This window comes from Rhinolophus hipposideros, assembly GCF_964194185.1.
Source record: "Rhinolophus hipposideros genome assembly, chromosome: 20".
NCBI lineage: Eukaryota > Metazoa > Chordata > Mammalia > Chiroptera > Rhinolophidae > Rhinolophus > Rhinolophus hipposideros.
Genome location: NC_138066.1, coordinates 42,908,373 through 42,935,990, shown reverse-complemented (window position 1 = coordinate 42,935,990; position 27,618 = coordinate 42,908,373). Strand labels below are relative to the sequence as shown.

Here is a 27,618-nt window from a genome sequence, read left to right as displayed (position 1 = left end):
ACAATAGTTTAGTGGTTACCAGAGGGTAAGGGGGTAGGGATGGTAGATGAGGGTAAGAGGATCAAACATATGATGATGGAAAGAACTGACTGACTCTAGATGGTAAACACACAATGTGGTATATAGACGATGTATTACAGAATTGTACACCTGAAACCTATGTAACTTTATTAACAATTGTCACCCCAATAAACTTTAATTAAAAAAAAAAGGTATGCATCTCCATCAACTGACGAATGGATAAGTAAAATGTGGCATTTCTATACAGTGGAATATTATTCAACCTTAAAAGGGAATGAAGTTCTGATGCATGCTACAACACGGATGAAACAGAAACATTGTGCTAAGTGAAAGAAGCCAGTCACAAGAGGTCACATATTGTATGATTCTATTTCTGAGAAATCTCCAGAATAGATAAATCCATAGAGACAGAAAGTAGGTTAGTGGTTGCCAGGGGCTGAGGGGAGGGGGAATGGAGAATGATTGCTAATGCATATGATTCTTCCGGGGGGGATGTTTTGTGGGTTTTTGGTGATGAAAATGTTCTGGAATTAGATAGTTGCACATAATTGCGAATATACTAAAATTTACTAAATTGTATACTTTAAAAGAATAAAGTTTGTAGTATGTGAATTATATCTCAATTTAAAAAAAAAACCATCAATGTAGCCACAGAAATCTGTGTAATATGCATGTGTAGCTGGGTGGTAGGTGCAACAGTGCAAAATGGTGGCCTGGAATTATTCTACGGCCCTCTAGTAGACTTCCCTAAAAGAAATGATGACCATCTCAGTTTGTCATACCTTGAACTAAAATAGTAATAGTCAAAAGGGTCCAACAGAACAAGAGATACCTTCGCATGTTGATAGGAGCAACAAAATAAAAGTTTTAGGTTACAAATCCAAGAAAGTTAACGGCTAATACTTAGTTCTGGCTAGGTATGGGCACTGTGCAAAATATTTTATATGTCCTCTCTCATTTATCCTCACATAAACTTGTAAAAGAGTATTATTATATCCCTACTTCTGCAGAACAGGAAACTGGGGCTTAGAGCATATGTCCCAGGCTACACATCTAGGAACAGGTCAAGCCAGGATTCCAGTCCTGGCTGTCTGCTTGGAGAGCGCATGTGTTGGCTACTATGCTATGCTGCTTTCCTGATTTTCTAGATGCCATAATCTATGGTGTGAATGTGTCCCCCAGAATGAGATTACTACCCTTATAAAAGAGGCTCCAGAGACATCCTTTGCCGCTTTTAGTATGTGAGGGCACAGCAAGAAGGCACTAGCTATGAACCAGGAAACAGGCCTAATCAGCCCATGACATGCCAGTGTCTTGATCTTGAACTTCCCAGACTCCAGGACTGTGAGCCATAAATTTCTGTTATTTATAAGCTACCTGAACTGTGGTATTTTGGTATAGCAGCCCAAATAGATGGGGACATCGTAAGTAAGATTGACTTGGCTCATCTTCCCAAATGGGACAGTTTATACATATATAAAATATTATATTATTATTATTAACCATAATACTGAAGAATGCTAAGGAATAGCATAATTTAACTCACACAAATCAAATTTCAGAGAAACATCATAATGAGGGGAAAGACATTTCCCAAACAACTGATGCCACTGTCTTTTAAGATGTGGACAAAAAGCATTTTGAACTCTTAGGAGTTACTCAGACTTTAGTTTAAAATCCCCTGAGACACTTAGTAATTTCTAGGCTTTCCAATAAATGTAATACAAAATATCAAAATACCAAACTCCCCCCCCCCAAACTGAAAACTTTTCTCAAAGCTTGTATGGAAAAAAGATAAGTGTCACTTAGTTTCCATGTCAGCAGGACTCTCCTTCCCCTTTGTAACAAAATGTAACAACGCATATATAGAGTCCCCACCCCGTGTTAGGACATGGAGTATCTGCAAATAAACAGCTCGCTGTGTGTGGTTTGGAAGAACATACTCTGTGTCCATCTTTCCTTTATTTTTCATTGTAAGTTTCACGTGTCTATTTATCTCTTCATATCCACCCACACATCCTTCTGCCTAAAGATGACAATGATCAATACATCTCTGTGATACACTAAGCAGTTTTTCCACTGAAATCCCTTTTCTTCTGCGTACCTGTTTCACACTTGTAGCCACCATTTTAATGGCTTACAGGGTTTAATACTGTGCCCCAAGGTGTGCAAGGCCCATGAGAACAAAGCCGTCTCAGGTCACCCTGCATGCCAGGTGGAGCTCCCAGTTACTGCATTTTATGACAAGGTGGCATAGGCTTCTGAAACTTTTTTAAAGCTTTTCTTTAAGTTGTTCACTTTAGTTCACTATTTAATAGGAACCTGAATATCTTGCTGTCTTCCATTTCTCTTACATGTTGTTAAAATAAAACGTCTTCCAGGTCTTTAGTGATGCTTTTTTGCCACTTAATGTTAATAGTAGTTCACAGACAGACAATGGTGATTAATAAGTGGATGTCATACTGTAGACTGATTCAAGGGACATCATTACACAAAAGACAGCACTCTGATGGCAACAGGGAATGTTCATTTGGTCTGGTGCATTTTTACCTTTCTTACAGTATTCTGCTCAAGAAGCAAGAAGCCTTGAGTTGTATGTCAGGTTTCCCTGAGACAAACATTGATTATTTTGTTTGAATACTCAAATATTTGAATATTAAAATAGCATATAACAACAACATACATTCATATAAATTATATTGGGTACCATGGCCTACACCTAGGTCGGCAAACGTGATGGACAGCTATCACAAACGTGTGATGGACATTTGCTCTGGTGTGATGAACCCAAATGACTGGCCGGGGCAGCCTAGAATTCTCTAGTAAAAGGATTCTGAGCGCAGGAGAAAAGGCTACTGTGCTTGATGAATAAATAATGTTCCCATTGCCGGGGTTGGGTTCAGACAGTGCAAGAGCTACTTCTCTGCCTACTACAGAGACGAGATCATCCTGTGTGATTCTTTCATTGTTGAAGCCCTCCTAAAAGCACTTGGGGAAACTATTTCACCAATGGGATTTCAGTTTTTCAAAAGTTTACTTTTGCTTGCTCGGTCGGTCTACAAATAGGAAAAAAAAATACACTGAACAATATTTTAAAACTTTAAAATTTTATATATCGCATAATTTTAAATTATGTACCGTCAATTAGCCGAAGCAAAATTTTGCTAACACATTTTATAAACACACATGACTTGTGGCTGAAATATCAACTTTGTTCTATGAATATTAAAAGTGGGTTATTTTACATTTTTTGTCTCCATAAGTCACATGAGCTATTTGAACTCTTTGAATGTAATAGGATACATATTTTCTCTGTCATCTCACTCTTCCCTTCGTTTACTTAGTTCATTTACTTTATACCTACCTTCTGACCACATAAACCAAAGTCATAAGCTTTAGCCATGATCAGGTATGTATTACAGACCGTATGAAAACTACTGTTAAAATAAAACCTTGTGCAATGAGGCACATGGCTTTTCATTGATAATTTCTATCCTGATTTACAAATAGAAAATATTGTCTTATACAATAGCAGGCACAGGGCAATGGGTGAAGTCTCCCCACCAGTCTTTAGTCTGACTACACCTGCTGAGCTAATTGAGCAGTAAAGCTCCATGCTAAAGAAGGCTTTACTTAATGGAAACTGACGTTCTTGTCCAGTTAAACCATGACACAAACACGGAGGTCCCCTAAAGTTTAGGGGTCTTCTGTCTTACTATAACTAAAATGTCCATTTCAATTTAAATAGAGATGATATTCATTTTAATGAGGGATCTATTTTCATTTCTACCAAAGTACTGAAACACAAGTAAAGACTTTCAGAGTTCGAAAAAAGAGAAAAATCTGCTCCTTGCTATCGTAAGCACAGCATTCCTTTTTATGATTCTGTATAGTGTGCCCCATAAGAAACGTGACTTTGAAGGTTATTTTTTTCAGTGGAACTAGTTGTGGGGCCGAGTATAAATGCATCACTCAAATGCCTTAGAGCTGGGCCTCCATGAAGATAAAAAGGTGGGAAGAAGATTTGCTTTTCAGCTCTGATTTATTTGTAAAATGCAGTAAATTTTCCTCATCTGAGTATATAAAGCACAAAGAAAAAAGAAGCTGCATTCTTATACAACCACAAGCTAGCTCAGATTAAAGGATGTTCTGAAGTACACGATTATTTCAAAAAGGCAATAAAATGTAGGGGACTAATGGAGTACAATTTAGTATTTCTTGAGCTTTACAAGCTAACATTTATATGTACAGGCCAACCTTAATTTGAAAATCTTCCCTTTGCACATTTCTGTACCAGCACTTTTGATAATGATGGCAGAGATCCAACATATATTTATAAGGCTTCACATTACAGTATATTTCATTTGCTGCCAGCTTGGCATCTCCACTGGAAACTCCAAGAAAAACAAAACAAAACAAAAAACTTCAAACAAGTCTGAAAAACAGCTAGAAGAGGCTCCATTCCCTTCCCAGCTGAGCTGGAAAACAGACTTTTCAGCAGCTATATCATCTATGTTCATGGCTGCTGCCTGGTACTTCAACTGATTAGAGTGACTTAGTCAAAAACTGTAAGACACAGCTATGACTTAAAAGGGACTAAAAATAAAACTTTTCACTAAGCACGGTAAGTGAATAAACTTACTTCGCCTCTTCTTCACGTGACTGTCAAGACTGGTGGTCTCTACTAAATTCTTGTTAAAAAATGGTAAACACTATGGACATCTAATATCCATACAGTAAGATGGAAATTAGTATTGGTCTTAATACTGGAAAAATGATAACACTCCTGAAATTGATCCACAGACTCAACACTTTCCCTATCAAAATCTCAGGTGGCGTTTTGAAGAAATTGCCAAGCTGACCCTAAAATTCGTATGTAAATGGAAGGGACCCAGACCAGGCAAAACCACCTTGAAAAAGAACAAAGTTGGAGGAGTCATATTTCCTTACTTCAAAACTTATTACAAAGTTAGGTAATAAAAACAGCGTGCTACTGGCATAAGGACGGACATAGAAACCAACGAGGTAGGATTCAGGTTCCAGAAATAAACCCTTCCATTGATAATCAGTGGATTTTTTAGCAAGGGTGCCAAGACAATTCAATGCGGATGAATAGTTTTTACAACAAATGGTGCTGGGATGACTGGATATCCATAGGCAAAAGAATAAAGTTGGATTCCTTCCTTACAATACACAAAAATCAACTCAAGATGGGCTACAGACCTAAATTTAAAGCTAAAAATATAAAACTCTTAGCAGAAAACATAACAGTAAATCTTTGTGACCTAGAACTAAGCAAACCCTTCTTAGACATAACACCAAAAGCAGAAATGAGAAAATGAAGTATAAACGGAGTTCAGCAAATAAACGGACTTGTGCTGCTGGGGATATTCTCAAAAAGTGAAAAGAAAATCCAGAGAATGGGAGAAAATATTAGCAAATCACATATCTGAAAAGAGACTTATATCAAGAATACATAAAGAACTCTTACAAACCAATAATAAAAAGATAAAGAACACAATTTAAAAATAAGTGAAGAATCTTAATAGACATTTCTCCAAGAAGAAAACAGACCAATAAGCACATGAACAGCCACTCAGTCTCATTAGTGGTCAAGAAAATGCAAATCAAGACCACAATGAGATACCATTACACAACCTAGTCAGGCTACAATCAAAAGAGAGATAATAACGAGTGTTTGCTCTGTTTTGTTTTTATCAGGGAAACGTATATCAAAACTATAATGAGGTATCACCTCAAACCTATTAGAATGGCTATGATAAAAAAGACAAGATAACAAGTGCTGTCTAGGATGTGGAGAAAAGAGCACTGCACACTGTTGATGGGAATGTAAATTGGTGCAGCCACTATGGAAAACAGTATGAAGGTTCCTCAAACAATTCAAAATGGAACCACCATATTTTCTAGTAATTCTACTGCTGGATATATGTCCAAAGGTAACGAAATCACTATGTTGAAGGGATACCTGCACCTCCCCCCATGTTTATTGCAGCATTAGTTACAATAGCTAAAACATGAAAACAAGCTAAGTGTCTGTCAACAAACAAATGGATAAAGAAAATGTGGTGTATATAATTATATATATACAATAGAATATTATTCAGCGATAAAGAAGGAAATCTTGCCATTTGCAACAACATGGATGGACCTTATTTTACTTAAGCTAAGTAAAATAAATCAGACAGAGAAAGGCAAACACTGTATGATCTCACTTATTGGTGGAATTTAAACAACTCAAACTCAGAAAACAGATTGGTGGTTGCTGGGGGTGGGGGGGTGGGCAGGGGGTAGAGGAAATGGGTGAAGGTGTTCAAAGGGTACAAACTTCCAGTTATAAGATGAGTAAATTCTGAGGATATAATTAACACACAGTATAGTTAACAATCCTATACTGTGTATTTGAAAGTTGCTAAAAATCTTTAAAATTCTCATCACACACAAAAATTGTAATTGCAAGCATATATGATAAAGCTATACTGAAATAGTGTTAGGTAAGTGTCGACACACAATTAAGGGAATGGTTGCCTTTGGGACAGGGATGCTAGTAGTATAGGAAAGGAAGGAACATACAAGTAGAGGCAACGATTTCAATAACGTTCTAATTCTTAACTTGGGTGGTCAGTTCATGAAGCTCCTTTTGTTTGTACGCCTTAGTGCTTAAATATTATTTGACGTACTTTCTTTGTATGTATCAGACACAACATAATAAAACAATTTTTAAAAGGTGAATGCACAGGTTTTATGCCCAGGAGAATGCTTCTAAAAAGGAAAAACGTGAGGTGATGGATATTAACCAACCTTATGGTGTTCATCATTTTGCAATACATGTGTGTGTGTATATATATATATATATATATATATATATATATATATCAATTCATTACATTATACAACTTAAACTTCACAATGTTATAAGTCAATTATACCACAATAACATTGGTGGGGGGGCTGGAAAACCCACTTAAGAGGAAACATTCCATTACTCCTTGACTAAGATGCATTCGCATCTTATCATGTCTGGGTAAATTAGCCTCCTTGTTCTTACTTCATTAACTAGCTGTAAGGGGTAAAGGTGGGAAACAATGGTAGATACATTTTCAGAGGAAGATCAAAGTCATTTCTTCTATCAGTGATACCAACTCTAGTATCCTACAGAGCATTATCAGCTGATTGAGTCTGAAAGAGTACTAACGTGGTAGGTGAATAATGATTCTCCAAAGATATTCATATCCTAATCCCTGCAACCTATAGATTTGCCACCTTATTTAGCAAAAGGGATTTTGCAGGTGTGATTAAGGGAAAGAATTGAGACAGAGACATTATCCTGGATTACCTGAGTAGGCCTCAAATGTGATTACAGGTCTTTATAAAAGGGAAGCAAGAAGGTCAAAGCAGAGATAAAGCAATCCGAAAGGAAACGGTGGAGGAAAGACAATATGACGCAGGGCTACAAGCCATGGAATGAAACAGCTTCTGGAAGATGGACAAAGCAAGGAACAGATTGCTCCCTGGAGCCTCCCAAAGGAACCAGTTCTGACAGCACATTGATTTTAGGCCCTAAGTCTCACTTGGGACTTCTGATCTCCAAAACTGTATGATAACAAATTTGAATTGTTTTAAGACACTATATTTGTGGTAATTTTTTATGGCAATGATAGAAAACTAGTACAACTAAAAATACTAGTATATATTCAAAACTTAGAACATGTAAAGGGTTGTCTAAGATACTTGATATATAATACTTATACCTGTCTTAACAATGCTATATGGATTTTTTTAAAAAGTTGGGAACGGACAAACTTTTAAGTTAAACCAGGCAAAGAAAAAATTGATAGGTTAAATTTTGTCATGGTCTTTAAGCATTTAAAGTTTTTGTGTTTGCTCAGTTACTTGACTCCCTGTAAGGAATGTCAACAGGTTTAAAAGACAACCTGAAAACCAAATTATTTCTCCCCAAGGGAACATTTGCATTTAACAGTGGCAAATTTGAATGAGGAAGGGCCCTGGGTGAAGCCACCCAAAGACTGGTTACTTATTTCCAGACCTCACCCTTAGCTAAGATGCATCTGCCCAAAGAGCTAACTCTAAGTTTGTTTCAGTGCAAAGAGTCAGTACACTTATGAACCAGAACTTCTGGAGATCAATGACGGTTAAGTCTTACGAAAGAAAGACGTGAGCAAAGAAACCTTTAGTTTTCCTAAGGTAAGTTCGCAAGAGTAGAAGCCAACAACACAGAAAAGGACTGTGTGATGGGTCATGAGGAAGGAGGTGCTGTTACACGCTTCACGGAGCCCAGAGATGTAATGATGCTGAAGGAAAATGGCTTTTTATGGGAAAGTTTCGAGATCTTATAAGGAAATGATACTGCCAAACATGTCTGCACTGCTCTATGAAAGACGTGTATCAGCATTTTAAAACAGCGTGTGCATGTTATTGGTGCTGGTCCAATTCAAAATAGTGTATCAGGACAAAGTGCCATCCTGGGTCACGGAGTGGGCAGCATATACGATAATCATATAACCACTGATGCCTGAAACGCCAAATATAAATACATTTTTTGTAATATACTGGAAGATAAAAAGAGTGTTTCTAAGGACAAATAACAAAACTATGTTTAAAATGGCCATAGCAAACCTGAAAAGATTTTCTCCATTCTTCTTACTAACAGAACAATGCTTTGAGCTTACAACAGTCATTCAACCTTTCATTGACTCGTTCCTCAAACACTGGTTAAGATGCAGTATATTTTAGCCACTAACTTATACTAAGGAACAAAGCTATATAAGAAAGTTGTCCTTCTAAGAGGACCCCCATCAAGTAAAGAAAAACGATAAAGATGAATACTAAATATGAGAACAAAGTTTGAACATAGGGTCTTAACAAACAGAAGGAAAAGGTTCAGAAAGATTTCATTCTACTCCATTTAATAAAGAGACAGGCCTGCAGGAAGCAGAGCTCTATCTGAGGAATCTCCATCCACTATGGTGAATCACAACGACCTTCTCAGAGGCCCTCAGGGGTGAGTGGACTCACATACAACAACATAAAGGCAGAACAAAAAAAGCCAACAGTTCTCAGTGTCAGAACCAGAGGAACATACACCCAGCTGAAACAGGAAAGCACTGATACAACCACAGGCAAACACGCAATAAAGCTCAATGAAACGATGGGTGATCCAATGGTAAACCAGCTACTAGCAGAAAAAAGTCCTATGGAACTTGTCAGACGAGGACCTTTTATTGTCAATGATTTAGGCTTGCCCAGAGAGCCGTGCCCCACGATCAAAATCCAGTCTTAAAGAACCATGACTGCCTGAAACATGTTAGTTATGAGTAAGAATGAGGAACTCTCCTCAACTATTCAAAAATCTCTTAAGAAGATAGGATTTCGGCTAGGAGGCCCATAAATCCTTTGAAGTCAACTGGATTTGTATTATGGTTCAAAAGAACTGATCCTGGCATCAACCTTTTAGTTAGTCATCTTCTAGAAGCTGAGACAAGGATCCTGGCAGCAAAGTCTGAGATCCACTCGGTCAAAGACTGGAGAAAACTTAAAAGAAACAGTTCTTTTCTGGAAGAAACCACAATCTGGTTAAGATGAAAGAGAAGAAAGCAAAGAAAAAAATCAAACTGTAGTATAATATTATATATATATATATATATCAAACAGTAGTGTAATATTTTATATATATATATAGTGACAAATTCCAAGTGCTACAGGAAAATATAAATAGAAAGAGGCAGTGAGAGTCTGTATAAGAAGACCACTCTCAGAAGACCAGAAGATTAATGTGTAAAGTTTAAAATAAAGCAATGTAGGTAAATGTAATGAAACGTTTGAACAGTTTTAAGTTTTACATAATAATTCGGTGCTAAACTAACTTCTACCTATATGATGGGTTCATAAATAAATGAAAAGAACTCTACCTCAGCAAATAGAAAAGCAATTGAAATTTTTACGGTAAAATAAGAAAACCTTAAGAAAATGATCCTTAAATATAAAACAGCTATAGTGTAGTGAAGAAAAATTCCTTTAAAATCTTTAAATTTCAAAATAAATCCAAAATCTAATGTTACCTTTTACATTTCCTATGTTTAATAAAGTTCTGATTAAAAGTTCCATATGAAAATTGTACATCATTTATGCAAAGCTACATACATATCCACCAATATATATTGTTTTAGAGGCAGGAGATATCAGTAAAAAATAAGAAAATACACGTTCATTCAATAAAAGGACAAAGCCTAAATATTTTGAAATAGGTGCAGGACCACGTCTTGTTAGCAGGGAAAGGAAAAAGGCAGTGTGAAGTCATTCAAGCAGAATGATAAGCAAACCAAAGCCAGATCAAAGGAATAAAGAAAAAAGGCTGAAATGTGAAGCTGAAATATTTATTTCCTTCAAAAGATCATCCATGCCTTGACCCAGGGCAGTTCAATATTTCAAAGTAGCTGGAAAATATTCTCACATTCATCACTATGCAGAGTAGATCAAATTTTATTTACCAAGTATAAATGTAATATTTATCATTGAGAGTTTTCTGCTTACGATAAATGATTCCTAAATTATGTAAAATATATTTTAAAGTCACAATAGATGTTTTCCAGTACTTTTAGTGAATGATGTTGTTACAAACTCTAACATTTATAGTGTAACCGTCATTTTTAAATATCTTTGCAAATGAAGTAGAGTGAACGTTTATTGACTGCTTACAATGCTTATTAGAATGTAAGCTGTTCATATATTATTTCATTTCATTTTTTATAACTTTAAAAAGTTATTTATACTTTTTCACAAATAAAACAATAAAGTTTAGAAGAGTTAAGTGATTTGCCCAAGTTTACATAGTATATGTTGGTGCAAAAGTAATTGCGGTTTTTGCATTTATTTCTTTTATTTTTTATTTTTGCAGTTTTACACCGCAATTATTTTTGCACCACTCTAATAAATGGTAGAAGGAGAAATTAAACGAGCCCATCTGACCTCAAAATACAAAGTTGTTTCATTATATCATGCTATTTCTTTACATCTGTAAAGAAATGAAGTCTAACAATTAACTTCGCGAACTTGTTGCAACAACGTTGCTAACCTTTTTTGATATCATAGGGATAATTCATTATGTATTTTTACCAACTAGACAAACAGTTAATCATGTTTACTATTTGGAAGTGCCGAAAAGGCTGCGTGGATAAGTTAGACGACCTGAACTTTTCGCCAACAATTCATGGCTCTTGCATCACGACAATGCACCAGCTCACAGGTCACTGTCTGTGACAGTGTTTAGCCAGTAAACAAATAACTGTATTGGAGCACCCTCCCTACTCACCTGATCTGGCCCCCAATGACTTCTTTCTTTACCCGAAGATAAAGGAAATATTGAAAAGAAGACATGTTGATGATATTCAGGACATCAAGGGTAATACGACAACAGCTCTGACTGGCCATTCCAGAAAAAAAGTTCCAAAATTGCTTTGAAGCATGGACTAGGCACTGGTGTCAGTGCATAGCTTCCCAAGGGGAGAACTTCAGAGGTGACCTAGTGATATTCATCAATGAGGTATGTAGCACTTTTTCTAGAATGAGGTTGCAAACTTAATTGTCCAAACTTGTACATGAACTAGTGTAATGTCACTTGAGGGTTATATTGTCAGAGTTTTAAAGTGTATACTCTAAACTCTAAAGCAGCCACTAAAATAACAAAGCCATTAGCTATAGATAAAAGGGCAATAAAAGTGATAATAGAATTCATAAAAATTATCTGATCAAGGAAAACAAAGGCAGAAAAAATAATAAGGCAGACAATAGTCAGACAGGACAAATAGAAACAAATAGTAAGAGGCTGGATTTAAAATTAACCATATCATTAGTCACATTAAATGTAAATGGTCTAAAAATCCACATAAAAGGTAGTGATTGTCAAACTGATTGAAAAAGCAAGAGCTAACTCCATGCTGCCAATAAGGAAGACAACTTAAACAGCCTCTTCAATAAATGGTGCTGGGAGAATTGGATAGCCACGTGCAAAAGAATGAAACTGGACTGTTATCTGTCACCATGTACCAAAATTAATTCAAAATGGATCAAAGACTTAAGCATAAGACCTACACAATAAACTGCATAGAAGAAAACATAGGTACTAAACTTATGGACCTTGGGTTCAAAGAGCATTTTATGAATTTGACTCCAAAGGCAATGGAAGTAAAAGCTAAAATAAACAAATGGGACTATATGAAACTTAAAAGTTTCTGCACAGCAAAAGAAACCATCAACAAAATAAAGAGTTAACCGACTGAATGGGAGAAGATTTTTGCAAACAGTTCCTCCGATAAGGGTCTAATATCCAAAATATACAAGGAACTCATGAAACTCAACAACAAAAAAAACAAACAACCCAATTGAAAAATGGGCAGAGGACCTGAAGAGACATTTCTCCAAAGAGGACATACAAATGGCAAATAGACATATGAAAAAATGCTCAACATCACTAATCATCAGAGAAATGCAAATGAAAACCACAATGAGATATCACCTCACCCCAGTCAGAATGGCTTTCATCAATAAGACAAATAGTAACAAGTGTTGGAGAGGCTGTGGAGAAAAAGGAACCCTCATACACTGTTGGTGGGAATGCAGACTGGTGCAGCCGCTATGGAAGGCAGTGTGGAGGTTCTTCAAAAAATTACAAATAGAATTACCATATGACCCAGCAATCGCTCTCCTGGGTATCTACCCAAAGAATTTGAAATCATTTATACATAAAGACACGTGTGCTCCAATGTTCAATGCAGCTTTGTTTACGGTGGCCAAGATATGGAAACAACCAAAATGTCCTCTGATAGATGAATGGATAAAGAAGTTGTGGTATATATATACAATGGAATACTATTCGGCGGTAAGGAAAGATGATATAGGAACATTTGTGACAACATGGATGGATCTTGAAAGTATAATGCTAAGCGAAATAAGTCAGACAGAAAAAGCAGAGAACCCTATGATTTCACTGATGTGTGGTATATAAACCAAAAACAAAAGAACAAGACAAACAAATGAGAAACAAAAACTCATAGACACAGACAATAGTTTAGAGGTTACCAGAGGGTAAGGGGGGTGGGGGATGGGAGATGAGGGTAAGGGGAATCAAATATATGGTGGTGGAAGGAGAACTGACTCTGGGTGGTGAACACACATGGGATTTATAGATGATGTAATACAGAATTGTACACCTGAAATTATGTAATTTCATTAACAATTGTCAGCCCAATAAATTAAAAAAAAAAGAAAGACAACTTAAAGTGGCCAATAAAGTAAAACTAAAAGTATTTTAAAAGATATACTATACCAATACTAATCAAAAGGAAGCTGGAATGGCTATATCAATATTCAGCCCAAGAAGATTTCAGAGCAAAGAATATTGCCAACAATAAAGGTCATTACTTAATAATAAAGTACTCAATTTATCAATAGGACACAGATATTCTAAATATAAGAAGTAAAGCTAAACACATGTACAATCACAATCTGAGCTCTCAATATCACTTTCTATCAATAACTGATAGGGCAAGCAGACAGACAAGGATAAACAGGATTTGAATAATCCTATCAACCACCGCGACCTAAGTGACACTTCTAACATCCCCTCAACCATGTAGAATACATGTAAATTTTAAGAGTGCACGAAACACCAAAACACTATATACTGGAACATAAAACAATTTTCAATATATTTAAAAGGATACAAATTATGTAATGTATAGTTTCTGATCACAATGGAGTTAAATTTAAAACCTATAAAATTCAGATTTCTGGGAACCCCGCAAATAACTGGAAACTAAACAATATTATTCTATCTGACCCATGTGTCAAATACAAAATAAAATGAGAAGTTAGAAAGTATTTTGAACTTAATTAAAATGAATATGAAACACCAAAATTACAGAGATGCTGTTAAAGCTGTACTTAGGTGAAACTGAATTAAACACCTATTTACAAAATAATACACAGATTTCAAATCAATGGCATCAGCTTTCACCTTAATAAACTAGAAAAAGAGCAAATTACGTAAGTAGAAGAAACAAATTACAAAATAAGTAGAAGAATGGAAATAATAAAAATCAGAACATAAAACAATAAAGTAGGAGCAGAAAACACTACACAAAAATCAATGACACCAAAAGTTGGTTCTTTGAGATCGATAAAATTGATAAACCTTTAGACAACCGATAGGGAAAGACAGACAACAAAAATTAACAATGTTGAAAATGACAGAGGTTATGTCACTACAGATTCTATATGTATTAAAAGGACAAGAAAGCAATGTTATGAAAAGAAGAGAAAAAAGAATTTCAACCCATACTTCCTAGGATATACAAAAATAACTTAAAAATGGATCATAGTCCTAAACCTAAAACCCAAAACTATAAAACTTCCAGAAGAAAACCTTTGTGACCCGGGGTTAGGGAAAGATTTCTTAGATATAACACCAAAAGCACAATTCATAAAAGAACAAATAAATAAGTTGAACTTCCATTAAAATTAAAAACACCTGCTCTTTGAAAGAAACCATTAAAAGAATGAAAAGGAAAACCACACCCTGGGAGAAAATATTTGCAAATCATCTATCTTTTGTTAAAGGACTTACATCCAATATATACAAAGAATTCTCAAAACTTAATAATAACAACCAGGCTGGCCCATGGGTCAGGCGGTTGGAGGTCCGTGCTCCTAACTCCGAAGGCTGCCGGTTTGATTTCCACATGGGCCAGTGGGCTCTCAACCACAAGGTTGCCGGTTCAACTCCTCAAGTCCCGCAAGGGATGGTGGGCTGCACCCCCTACAACTAAGAATGAACATGGCACCTTGAGCTGAGCTGCTGCTGAGCTCCCGGATGGCTCAGTTGGTTGGAGCACGTCCTCTCAACCACAAGGTTGCCAGTTCGATTCCTCGACTCCCGCAAGGGATGGTGGGCTGTACCCCCTGCAACTAGCAACGGCAACTGGACCTGGAGCTGAGCTGCGCCCTCCACAACTAAGACTGAAAGGACAACAACTTGACTTGGAAAAAAGTCCTGGAAGTACACACTGTTCCCCAATAAAGTCCTGTTTCCCTTCCACAATAAAATCTTTAGAAAAAAAAAAAATAACAACCAATCCAGTTAAAAATAGGCTAAAGATCTGAACATTCACCAAAATAGGTATATTTATGGCAAAAAACGAACATGAAAGGTTTTTCAACATTAGTCACTAAGGAAATGCAAATTAAAACCGCAGTTAGATACTTGCACATACCTGCTACAATTGTGAAAATGAAAACACTGACCACATCAATTTTTGGCAAGGATGTGGAGGAACTAGAACTCATATATACTGGTGGTGGGAATGTAAATAGCACAACCACTTCGGAGAATTGTTTGGCAGTTTGTTAAAGAGTTAAATATACACCTACCATATGATCTAGACACTTGACTTTTAGGTTTTTATCCAAGAGAACAAAAAGCAAATGTCCACACAAAGACTTGGGCACTGGTGTTCATAGAAGCTTTGTCTACAATACCTCAAAACTGAAAACAGTCCAAATGTCCATCTACAGATATATGGATCAACAAATTAGGGTATATTGATACAATGGAATATTACTCAAAAATAAAAAGGAATGAATTACTGGTAAATGGTACAACATGGAATCTCAAAAACATTACACCAAGGAAAAAAAGTGAAACCAAAAAGTATACATAGTATATGCTTCCATTTATATAAAATTCTAAAAATTAAAATATAGGGACAGAAAGGAGATTAGTGGTTGACTGAACATGGAGAAAGCAGAAGGGTGAAGAGACATTATGCAAGGTCATGGGGAAACTTTTGGGAATAATTATATATTCACATAGACATCTTTTTTTGTGTTGGTAGTTTCACAAGTGTATACATATGTCAGAAGGTGAAAGGGGACACTTTAAATGTGTGAAATTAACTGGGGTATTTCGATTATAATTCAATTAAGCTCTTAAAATGACCCTTCGTATATGAAAACATGTTTACTCTTACTTATTGTAAGACAACTACAAATTAAAACTATACTGAGCTACTATTTATTACCTATCAGGTTTACAAAACATTTTTAAACACATTCTACTTGGGAGGCTGGGGTTCAAAAGTTATTCTAATATGTAGCCAGTAGAAATTCAATCAGTACAACCTTCACGGAGGGGAATTTGACAATATATAACCAAAATGCATGTATGTTTATCTTTTGAGCCAGTATTCCCACGCCTACAAAGTTACCCTGAATATATATTTCAAACAACACACGAATACATATCTACGAGGTTATTCATGACTGTATCATTTGTAATTGCAAATGCTAAGTCAACAACCCGGAAGCCCACAGGTAGGATATAAACTGTGATTCATCCACATGCTAGTATGCTATGGTGATGTAAATAGAATGATGACTTCCAGTTTATAATAAATGAAAAAAGCCAAGTGTGAGACAGAAACCAATGAGACATACACATCTATCTGTTCATTTGTGCAAAAACAAACACAAAAAGGATGAGCCAGAGACTGATGGGAGCACATGTCTACAGGAGAGACGAGGAATGCACAAGGAAGGACCAAAGGAATGGCAGTGAGGCAAGACTTCTCTAAATATACCTTTTAGTACAAGTCTAATTTTTGAAACTATGTTCATGTTCCATTTATTCAAAAACTAAAGAATAAAACAAACAGGGATGGGGGTCAGGAAATTCTAAAACAAAATCCAACAGGAAAAAAATCTAACAGCACTGCAAATGGTTAACAACATAATCACACTGAAAAGGAGTGAGGAAAAACCAAATTAACTTTTGAACACAATATTTGGATCATATGCTCTCAGGCTAAAGACAAAAAGAACTCAAAGAAGTATTAATCTCTAGTATTATGTTACTTTTCCACAAAGCTATGGTTTATCGATTCAAAAACCATTTCCTGGGTTGAGCAAATAACTAAACATATAATGGAAGCCAAGTTTCTCACTGTCAGAGAAGAGAATAACAAATAAGGAAAGAGGGAATAAACAGGGGGTGGGGGTCAGAACCCCTGTGGCATTTGAGTGGAACTGGAATTAGTATGATTTCATGATATTTATATACTTAGCCAGATATAGAACAGAGATAGATGTGTGTAAGTAAGCGTACAAGAACACAAGTAAATATACATATATATGCACACACGTATATGCATGTGCAGATGTACACATTCATCTGTTTCCTATTGCTGCTAGATGAGAGGGGCTAAAAGCAAATATTCTGGAAAGGAAGCACACCTTTAGGGAATTTCTAAGTGTCTAGTAAGAATTCATCCTGAAAATCATGAACTGGTACACTTGTAATTGGACCACAAGGAAAACACTACATACCGTGTTTCCCCAAAACAAGACCTAGACGGACCATCAGCTCTAATGTGTCTTTTGGAGCAAAAATTAATATATAAGACCCGGTATCATATCATATATCATATCATATCATGTCATGTCATATATTAGACCCAGCCTTATATTAAAATAAGACCAGGTCTTATGTTAATTAGTTTTGCTCCAAAAGATGCATTAGAGCTAATGGTCCAACTAGGTCTTATTTTTGCGGAAACACAGTATAAAAATTTGTAGGCTACGTAAGTTAGAATAAGGAAAGCAACTGAATTCTTTTTGGAATTATGCAGTTTTACTGAAAGTACATACAGTGAGAGTCCTAATTTGGGACTAATCTGTGATTTTAGATGTGGGATTCATGTGTGCCCTTTATTACTGAGCAGTGATAAACTGCTCAGTTTTGACTATCCCAAGTCTATTGGCGTAGGGGACAGACAATTCTCAAAGAGAACTCATCCTAAAGAAAACCAGGTAGTACCTTTTCAAGGGAGGAACACAGCCTTGAAAACACATGGTAAAAGCCTAAAATGCAGACCAGAAAGATGTGATTATCTCCGGACATGGAGAGAGAAAACCCAGATCTATATTTTTTTTCCTTCAAACAAAAAAGGACCTGAAGTAAAAATTACAAAATGCGACCCTTTGTTAAACGTGCACTTGCATGCTGAACAGGCTTTGCTCTCCTCCTACCCAACTTGGCCGATGAAGTAAGCTTACACTTCAACTCTTTCAACAGGACAACTTCTGCCAGTTTGTGTCCTGCTTTCTACCATACCCGCTCACAATGGCTGGCTTTGGGAGACACCATCGTGAATGCCCCCTTCAGCCCCTTTCCTCTCTCCAGGAATGTCATCCTCTGCTTTACACAGGCTCCTGTTGACAGTTCTGGCTGTGACCAGGTTAGTATATTTAATCCAATGCAGGCTTCCCAAGCCTTGTGTTGGCCACACACCTACACCACAATTCTGTCTACCTGAGTCTTCTATTTTTTCAAATTAATTCTGAATTTGAGAGGGAAAGGGGGTGTTATTTATTGGTCTCTAATCTCTCTGAAATGAAAAACGTTATTTTTTTTCTGAGTTTACATAAGTGTACATGAAGAATTTGTTCTTGTTGAATAAACGTTAAGTATTCCTAATAAAGCAGTATCATTAATTTTATTTTCATGAATGATTGTCCTTAAAATTTCTAAGGAATCTGTAGAAGTATGCCATTCTCATACTAATTCAGACTTCGTTAGTGATAATGTTGACAGAGGGGAAATTTATGTTTCCCCTTTTAAAATACATATAACAAACCACATAAGATTCTTTTGAAGATAAATTAAAAGAATATATTAAAATCATTTTGTTAACTATAAACCATTAAATAAAGAATTGCTATGTTTTATTACTTTATCAACTCCCCACCAAAATTATACTTATTTCACCACATTCATTGCTAACGTAAATTTTGATTGTAGTAAAACTCAAGAACCTAAATATATAAACTGCTAAAAAAAAGGGGGGGGGTTTTCAAACTGAATTCCTGAAGAAAGCATCTAACAAGCCTAAAAATCTCACGTTACAAATTAAACCTATTGTATGAATAGTGTCACAAATGCTTTGGTCCATAAGATGTCTCTTGACCATCATATTATACTGTCAGTTATTTAAAGCAGTGTGTTCTCGTGAGAAGAAATGCAGAGTTCTATGAAGACATGGCCACAAAGAAAGAATAGAATAGACATTCCCTTTTCAATTTGAAACAAGGTCACCACATATTTCGGTCCTCTTCAAGCTTTTGATTGTGCTTCTTGGAAGGTTATGTCAGTATGCTCACTGGGGCTAAGGAATGCTTACAATAAACTGGAAACTTTGACTGCTCTCCATCTAAAATGGTTTCAGATGCTCAAGCAGACTGCAGAAAAGAGAACAGATGGGTCCCCACCACCACCATTGATACTTAAGAAAGCTATTTTTCAGAAGAAAATTATATTCAGAGTTTTTAGGCACTTTCTGAAGTATAGGGATAACTTTTCTCAAGGTCACACAACTATTTGTATCAATGCAAACTGGAATACTTTTTAAACAAAACTTTAAAAAATCTTAAACAAAGCAATATAAAATTTATCAGTGCCTTCCAGTAATTTATCCATAATTTCCAACTTCAAATATAATGGTGCCAGTTGCAAGAAAAGCAAACTATTATATTCCCTTTAATTACTTAGAAAATTATTAAATTGAAATATCTTGAATATGTAATGACAGTATGTTCACATCATAGCCACAACCTGCAAAATGAAGGACTACACATTAGGGGTATGATAAAACTTTCATGATGATCTGGAACTTTCTCTACTAAACAAGGTGAATCTCCTTGGTAATAATTTCAAACTACTGCCATTCAAAACTACATGATTAGTTATAATGGAGCAAGCTAAGGAACAATTAACTTGCCAAGTAAAGAACCTGAAATGTTTCTAATTATAATCACATAGCACCCCTTTAAAAAGTAAAAGCCAAATCAAAGAATCAGACATCAAAAGGCCATTAGGTCTTTCAATATAGACCATTTCCAGACCTAGTTTATTCCACATAAAACCTCCGTTGGGGTGTTTTCATTTTTCACTAAGAATAGAGATATATGGTTCAAATTACTGACAGTTTCTTCCAAGTTCCTCGACATTTCTGTATTCCACACCTAAAATGAATACATTTTACATCAATAATAAAAATTTAGAGGATTCAAATTTTAACAAAGTCACCAACTGTGAAATTCCCCTCTTAAATTTCACATCGAACTCCAGGGACTACGATTTAGTGAAAAATAAAGGAAACTCAGTAAGGAAATAAAAGCATGTTTTCTTAAGGACGGAAAAATTTGACATTTGCTTATCTATTAGTTATTATACGCTGACAAAATCTTTCTTCCAGAAAATCAAGTCTGTTTGCTTTACTGCTAACCTCATGCTTGGACATCAACATGTTACCAGATTCATGTCCCTGAAACATTTTATTCCTTGTGGCAGGGAAATTCTCTCTTCTCCACCAGCTCATTTTCTGTCATTCCTTCAAAACCTAGTTTATTGCAGAAAAAGATTCAGGAAAGTAAGTCTTCCTCCAATGTCACTTTCATCATATGCCACTCTGCTACCAATTCTTCAACCATTCCCTTCCGTTCCCTGTGAGAAGAAGTACATCCTTCTGTCCACCTTTGGGGAGATTAGGGATCCTCCTCAATCTGGACCACCAGTCTCCTGTACTTTCTGCTCCAGCTGGGCTCATGTTCTCAGGTTTCTCCACGGGCTCATATTCTTAGGTTTCTCCATGTACACTCTATACTCTCCATCTCTACATCTAATGTTCATCCTCTTCCAAGTTCCTAGGTGACTTTTACTATATCTAAGAATAAATATATTAGGTTTATAAATCATTGTGTTCAGAATATACCTTGGGGACACTATCAGAAAGAGATTTACTTTTAAAATTAATACCAGATTGAGAGTTAGACTATACAAATTTATTACTGATGAAACTTATTTTCTGAGTCCTATGAAGAAACCAAAGTATCTGACAGCTAACAGCCAATTATTAGCTATAACTGTGAGAGTTACCATCATTGAGGATGCTTTTCTAGTATTTCAGATGTGCTATTTACTTTGGCTGTTTTTCCTTTATACTTTAACACACAGGCATAAGTCCAATGTGAAATTAATTTGAGGTTAAAGAAGCACTGCTTTTAACATGGCCAATGATTTCTACCTTCTCGCAATTATGTTTTGTTTGTAAGATCTGATTTCTTATCACTAGCATTGGCACTATTTTTCTGATTTGCAAAAAATATAATAACATATTAAAATTACAGCAGAAATGAGCTGTTCCAGCAAAAGGTGACCACACTCACAGACCGCCCGATGGCCAGCAGGTGTAATAACCTAACAATTCTATTGTAAGTCTCTTGGCATAAGGTGGTGGTTTTCTCAATCCACTCTTTCTTTTTATGATGATGATTATATACTAATGGATATAGACAGTAAAAATCTGTCAGTGTACTTTCAGCACGGATGAGCAGAGGAAAACGCATTTATGAAGCCTCGCAAAGGAGATACAGGCAAAACATCCCCAAAGTAGGGAAGAACAACTTACCCAATTTAACTGCTTGACAGCAATACCACATAAGAACACCCAACTCTCTCAGTAATAATTTTACAGTTATCAAACAATACATTAATCAACAGTTTGAATTCTGGGATAGAGTACTCCAATAGAAAAGAATATTCTTACCAAATGCCTAGAAGTCCTTTACATAATTCTCAGTGACTATACTCCTTTCGTGGGCTACATAGCAGCAGCTACAACTAATGTAAAAGAGAAATATGTACGCCACCTCCCAGAGTATCATTTTGAAGACCAATAACAGAGGCCAAATACGAGACCCAATAGCTTTCCCAGCAAGCCCCCCCCCCAGGTCTATACCACCCAAAGAACTGAAAACAGGTACTTGAATACTTGTATGTGAATGTTCATAGCAGCACTATTCACAACAGCCAAAAGCTTGTAACCCAAATTCCTGTTGACAGTTGAATGGACAAAAAAAAAAAAAAAAAAGATATGACATGATATAGACACACAATGAAATATTATTCAGCCATGAAAAGGAATGAAGTAGTGATACATGCTACAATGTGGGTGAATGTGGAAAACATGATGCTAAGTGAAAGGAGGCAGGCATAAAACGTCACATATTGTATGAGTCCATTTATATGAAACATCCAGAATAGGGAATCTACAGAGACAGAAAGCAGAGGTTCTGGGAGTGGGTGGGGAACGAACTTGTTTATTGAGTACAGAGTTTTATTCGGGGGTGATGAGAATGCTGTAGAATTAGACAGAGGTAGCAATTGCATAACACTATGAATGGACTAAATGTCACTGAGTTGTTCACTTTAAAATGGTTAACTTTATGTTTTGTGAATTTCATCTCAATTAAAAAAAAAAGACAGCAGCTGAAACTGTGGAGCAGCGTCCAACTTAAAAGGCCTACAGGGGGGACCAGGTAACAAAAACGAGAAGAGTGAGCCAAAAACAACATGCTCTGCATGTAGGTATGTTCCCAGTTTGGTTTTTATTTTATTTATTTTTTAATGTTGTTTAATTTCTTTTTTCCTTTTAGTCTTTTCTCTTCTTTTTCTGGCCAGTCTGAGACTGTATAATTTACTAACTTTTCTTCAAAGCTGGTGTTGGTGATGCTCTGCGTTGTGTTTCCAATTTCACAGATTTCTGCTCTTAGCTTTATTTTGTATATTTTCTTCATATTTACTTTGTTGTCTTTATCTAGCTTCTTGAGATAAAGGCTTAGCTCACTCCAGTCTAGATACTAGATTAGAGATACTTCATAACATTTGATGAGTAATACTTTTATTATCATTCAGTTTTAAATATTTGGAAATTTTTATTATGATTAACTTTTTAACCCTAAGTTGTTTAAAAGTACAATTTTAAGTTTCCAAACATGAGGGCTTCAAAACAAAACTGACTGCTTCTTATTTATTACTAATTTAATTGCACTGAGAACACAAAATGTGGTCTTGATGACAATGATTCTTTGAGAAGTGCTGTGACTTCCTGTATGACTTAATCTAAGCACTATCCAGTCAGCTCCAGCTACTTGCTGCCACGAGAAAAGATGGCTTGGTGTTGCCAGATATAGCATGTTTCAAGAAAAAACAGATATCTAAATTTCATGTGAAATCTCCTGATTTTAGAATGTTGACAAATAATTCAAAATTTTCAAAATATTTTGCAGGCCAAATTGAACACATGTGCAGAATGACTCAACCTCCAGCCCAGGAATTTGTAACAGCTAGTGGAAAACAGGAACTTAAAAAGGAGAACATCAAAAGGCAAGAGAAAAAGCACAAAGGCAGCAAAGATAAGAGCAGCATGTAGGAGAAAAGATAAAGAGAAAGAAATGGCTTACATGACATCCTAGGAATCAATAGAAACTGAATTTAAAAAGTGGAAAAGAATTAAAAATACTAAAATACAGTAATAAGTGCTATAAAGAAAGTTAAGGAAATAAATGGTTTGAGACAAAGATATACATTTGTAAATCACACTTATAAGGATGGTATTGAAGAACCGTTTCTAAAGCTATGGTCTTGGATTCGATTGTCTAAGGAAAGTCTCTAAAGTGAGTCGAGAATAGAATGAACATACAAAGAAGACTGAGGGGAATGAAGGAAATCAGGAGAATGTGTGTCACAAAAACTGAAGAAGAGAATGTTGTATGGAAGAGAGACGGAACAAAACACAGACTGGAGGTCACTGTGACCTTGGAAGAAGTTTTGATAATATGAGGAAAAAACCCATACTGGATTGGGCTGAAAATGGAAATGGTAGATGAGGAAATGAAGGCAGTAAGTAAAATAACTAAAGAAATCTGAGCATAAAAGCAAAGAGGGAGAAAGATCCCGGATGAAGGTTGGGGGAAGGGTTGAGGTTGAGAAAGGATTTTTTAAGATGGATACCTACTTTTGTCTAAATGTTAAAAGGACCAGTGCAGTTGAGGATAACAAGGGGTCTTGAATCAGACTGCACCATGGAGAAACATGCAATAATTAAAAGCGAAGAATTGGTGGAAAGGTTGGTATGAAGGACACGCCTTGTAAGTTAACAGAATACAACAAAGTAAGGATTTAAAACAATGACATTAATAAAATTAGAAACAGTATTTTCCTTTGGAGTGGAAAGAACAGAAATAGGAACAACGTTACATATAATTAGTGACAGGTGACTGGAGAGGAGGAGGAGGTGAGGACAAAGTGATGACCAGGGCTTCCTTAGATCGTCCATGAACAAATAGTGTCAGGAATAAAAGAAAATAGAGATAAAAGCTCAGAAGGAGTTGGCTGTGGTCTACTATATTAATAAAGCATGTACCAATGGTGTGAAAAATCAAAGAACACTCATGGCAACAGAGAATATGATGATTTTTCTGGAGTTAAAAAAAAATTGGGGAGATCTGAGTCAGTCTTTGATTCACTTATTAATTTTGCAGAAACTTATCAGTGTTACACTGCTCAGGAGGTCACACAGCTCCACAAGGCTCACTATTCTCCTGAAACAGAGGCAAAAGACCACAAAGCAAGCTGAGATCAAGGACATTTTTCAAATCAAGTTTCGAGGTCCTGGGAAGGTCACCGTGTATTTAGATTTTAGTCACATATACTAATTTATAATCAAATCTACAGCAAATCACAATGATTGATTCCAAAAATGATGCCGACTTACCATAAATTCTTTTCATTATGCAATGATAGAAAGGATGGGAGTGTACATATTACATTTCAAAAAGAATTCTATCAAAAAAATAAGTTAAGAACAGTTCTATCTTCATATAAAAAAATGACACCTGGCTAGTATCTTCTGAATAGCCTCTCTCAAGTGCTCACTAAAAATACCTAGAAAGAGAATGAAGAAATAAATGATGCGAGGGGAAATCCCAATAACAACAAGAACTGAGATAAACAAACAACACAACACAATGGAAAAAAACCTGGGAGGAAAATACAAAGCAAATAGAAGTGAACTGAAAACACACACACACACACACACACACACACACACACACACACACACACACACAGAGGTCCACCTGACATCAAGTGCCATTTGTTCTCAGGAAATAGAACCTGAGAAAAAGGAGGTAGAAAAACACCTCCTTCTTCCCTCAGGTCAAAGATTCTGTGTCTAAAACAATAAAAAAATTTTCATAGCTGGGGTTCTTCCACATAACAGGAAACACAGAACAAAATCTGTTGATGTTTTATACAGATCCACTCAGAGCCTGTAAGTCCCAGGGGACATCTGGATTGAGAGTAAAGGAGAGTAAAGCTCTGACAGTAGGTACTATATAGAGGGAGCCGCACTGCCACAGCTGAAGTAATATAGGTGGATAAAAAAATAGGAAGACACTTACGCTTAAAATATACTGAGAAATATAGGATTCACATTCATTTAGAAAAACAGAGATTCACCATATAGGTTATGAAAAAGTATCTCATCAGTAAAGCAAAGTTTCTATAGGTGATGTCTTCCTAGAAACTTGGAACTTCACTGGCAGGTGACATACAATGTTTCTATCCAGCTGCAAGTTTTCGAAAGAATATAAATATTCTACAAGTCCACATGGAGAAGAGACAGGACAATCCACACCCAAAATACATAGTTCACTAATGTCAGATGGTATCTACAAGAGTGCACACACAGTAGAGGTTCAATAAGTGTCTGTTAAATAAATACAACATCAAAATTGGACAAAATTTTATTTTGTTCAAGATTGAGTAACAAGGTAGAAAAGTAGCAACTGAAGTCTAAAAGTTATTGCAAAACCTGGGAATAGAAACCAAGAAAAAGAAACATTCCAGATACACAGAAGAAAAACCTACTATTAAAATTATCTAATGTAATATCCAGAGGAAAACACCGGGAAAACTGTGAGGTATCTAAATGATGGAATACAGTCTCTAAGAAATAGGGGGTAAAGTCTTAAGAATTATTTAAGATAAAAAGAATACAATAAGATTACAATGAGGAGTGATTAAGCTTAAGAAAGGATAAAAAACAGAAAATTTAGAGCAGAATAAAAATTCGTAATGGATGTGGAAAAGAGCAGAAATGCAAATGCAGAAAATCAGTGATGGTATAAGCCATCTTCAACATATACTCAGAGGATAAAAAAACACAGATGAAAAGAAAGAAAATTAGAAATATGAACAAATGATAAAAGAGACAAGAAAGGATATGGAAAGAGAACACTAACCAATGTAAAACAAATAATTCAGTAACAAAGTTGAATAAAGATTCTGGAGTGTAACAGGCAGATATTAGGGCAGAGGTAAAGGCATGAGATTTACAAAATATATGGTACTTGAAGCTAAAGAGCTTGATGAGATCACTTAACAAGTGTAAACACAGAAGAACAAAATAAAGAAGGATCGAGCCTGGGGAACTCTGAAACATGGAACCCTGATAGAAAAGGACGACTCAGGTCAAAGTAGATTGAAAAGGAGCATCCAGTTAGGTAGAAAACTGTCAGAAGGTCCTGGTACCGTGGAAGCATGGAAATGAAAGAGTTTCAGGAAAAAGAAAAAGAACTCCGAATTAGAGGGCGTAGACCAAGGTGGAGACTCACAGGAGGCCCCTCCTCCCACAGACACACTGAATGTGTACTTGCAGTAATCAACTCTAAAAAAACAATCCAGAAACTAGCTGATTAACTCCTATACATCACTTGGGTCTGAGTAGAAGCCAATGGGCATAAGGTGCCTATCAAAAACCGTCAACCAAAAATTACACATTGTGGTCAAGGTGTTCCTTTTGCATAAGGATCCATCCCCACACTCACCATGATATTCAATATTTTACTGGAAATCTAGCCAGTGCAGAAAGGTGAGGTTGGTGATGGAGAAAACAAAAATTGAAAAGGAAACAAATAAATTATTTACTGATTATTTAATTGTCATTATCCACACAGCAGATCCAAGATAATTTACAGGCAAACTTTGAAAATAAATACAGCAAAATTGCTAGAAAAAAAAAAAAGTATTTCTGTTCAGCTGGATCCATCAGTTTGAAAATGCAATTGTAAACATTTATTACAAGACATTAAATAGACAAATTAATGGAGAATTATTTATGGAAGAGAGAAACTGGTACAGTAAAAATTTTTAATTCTACTTAATCTATACAAATAATGCAAAAGAACAACAAAAAAAATCCCAACAAAATCTTTAGTAAAACCTTATTCTAAAATTGAAAAAGAACAACAAATGGCTAAAGAAAAATATGGAGATAAAGAACAGAGTGTGAGGTTTCAGGTCTTACATTTAAGTCTTTAATCCATTTTGAACTTACTCATGTATATGGTGTAAGAAGGTGGATCAGCTTCACTGTTTTGCATGTATCTGGCGAATTTTCCCAGCACCATTTATTAAATAGACTGTCTTTACTCCAATGTAAATTCTTGCCTCCATTATCATAGATTAAATGACCATATAGGCATGAATTTATTTCTGGGCTTTCTATTCTGTTCCATTGATCTATGTGTCTGTTTTTATGCCAATACCATGCTGTTTTAATTACTATAGTTTTGTAGTATGATTTGATGTCAGGTAGCATGATACTT

At 35.7% G+C, this 27,618-nt stretch overlaps 1 protein-coding gene across 5 annotated transcripts in view; it reads right to left on the bottom strand.

Annotated features, from left to right (window-relative positions):
* The window catches only part of CEP112 (centrosomal protein 112), a 343,959-nt gene that overhangs the window by 212,705 nt on the left and 103,636 nt on the right, over window positions 1-27,618 (bottom strand). The gene's annotated exons all lie outside the window — the stretch shown is intronic.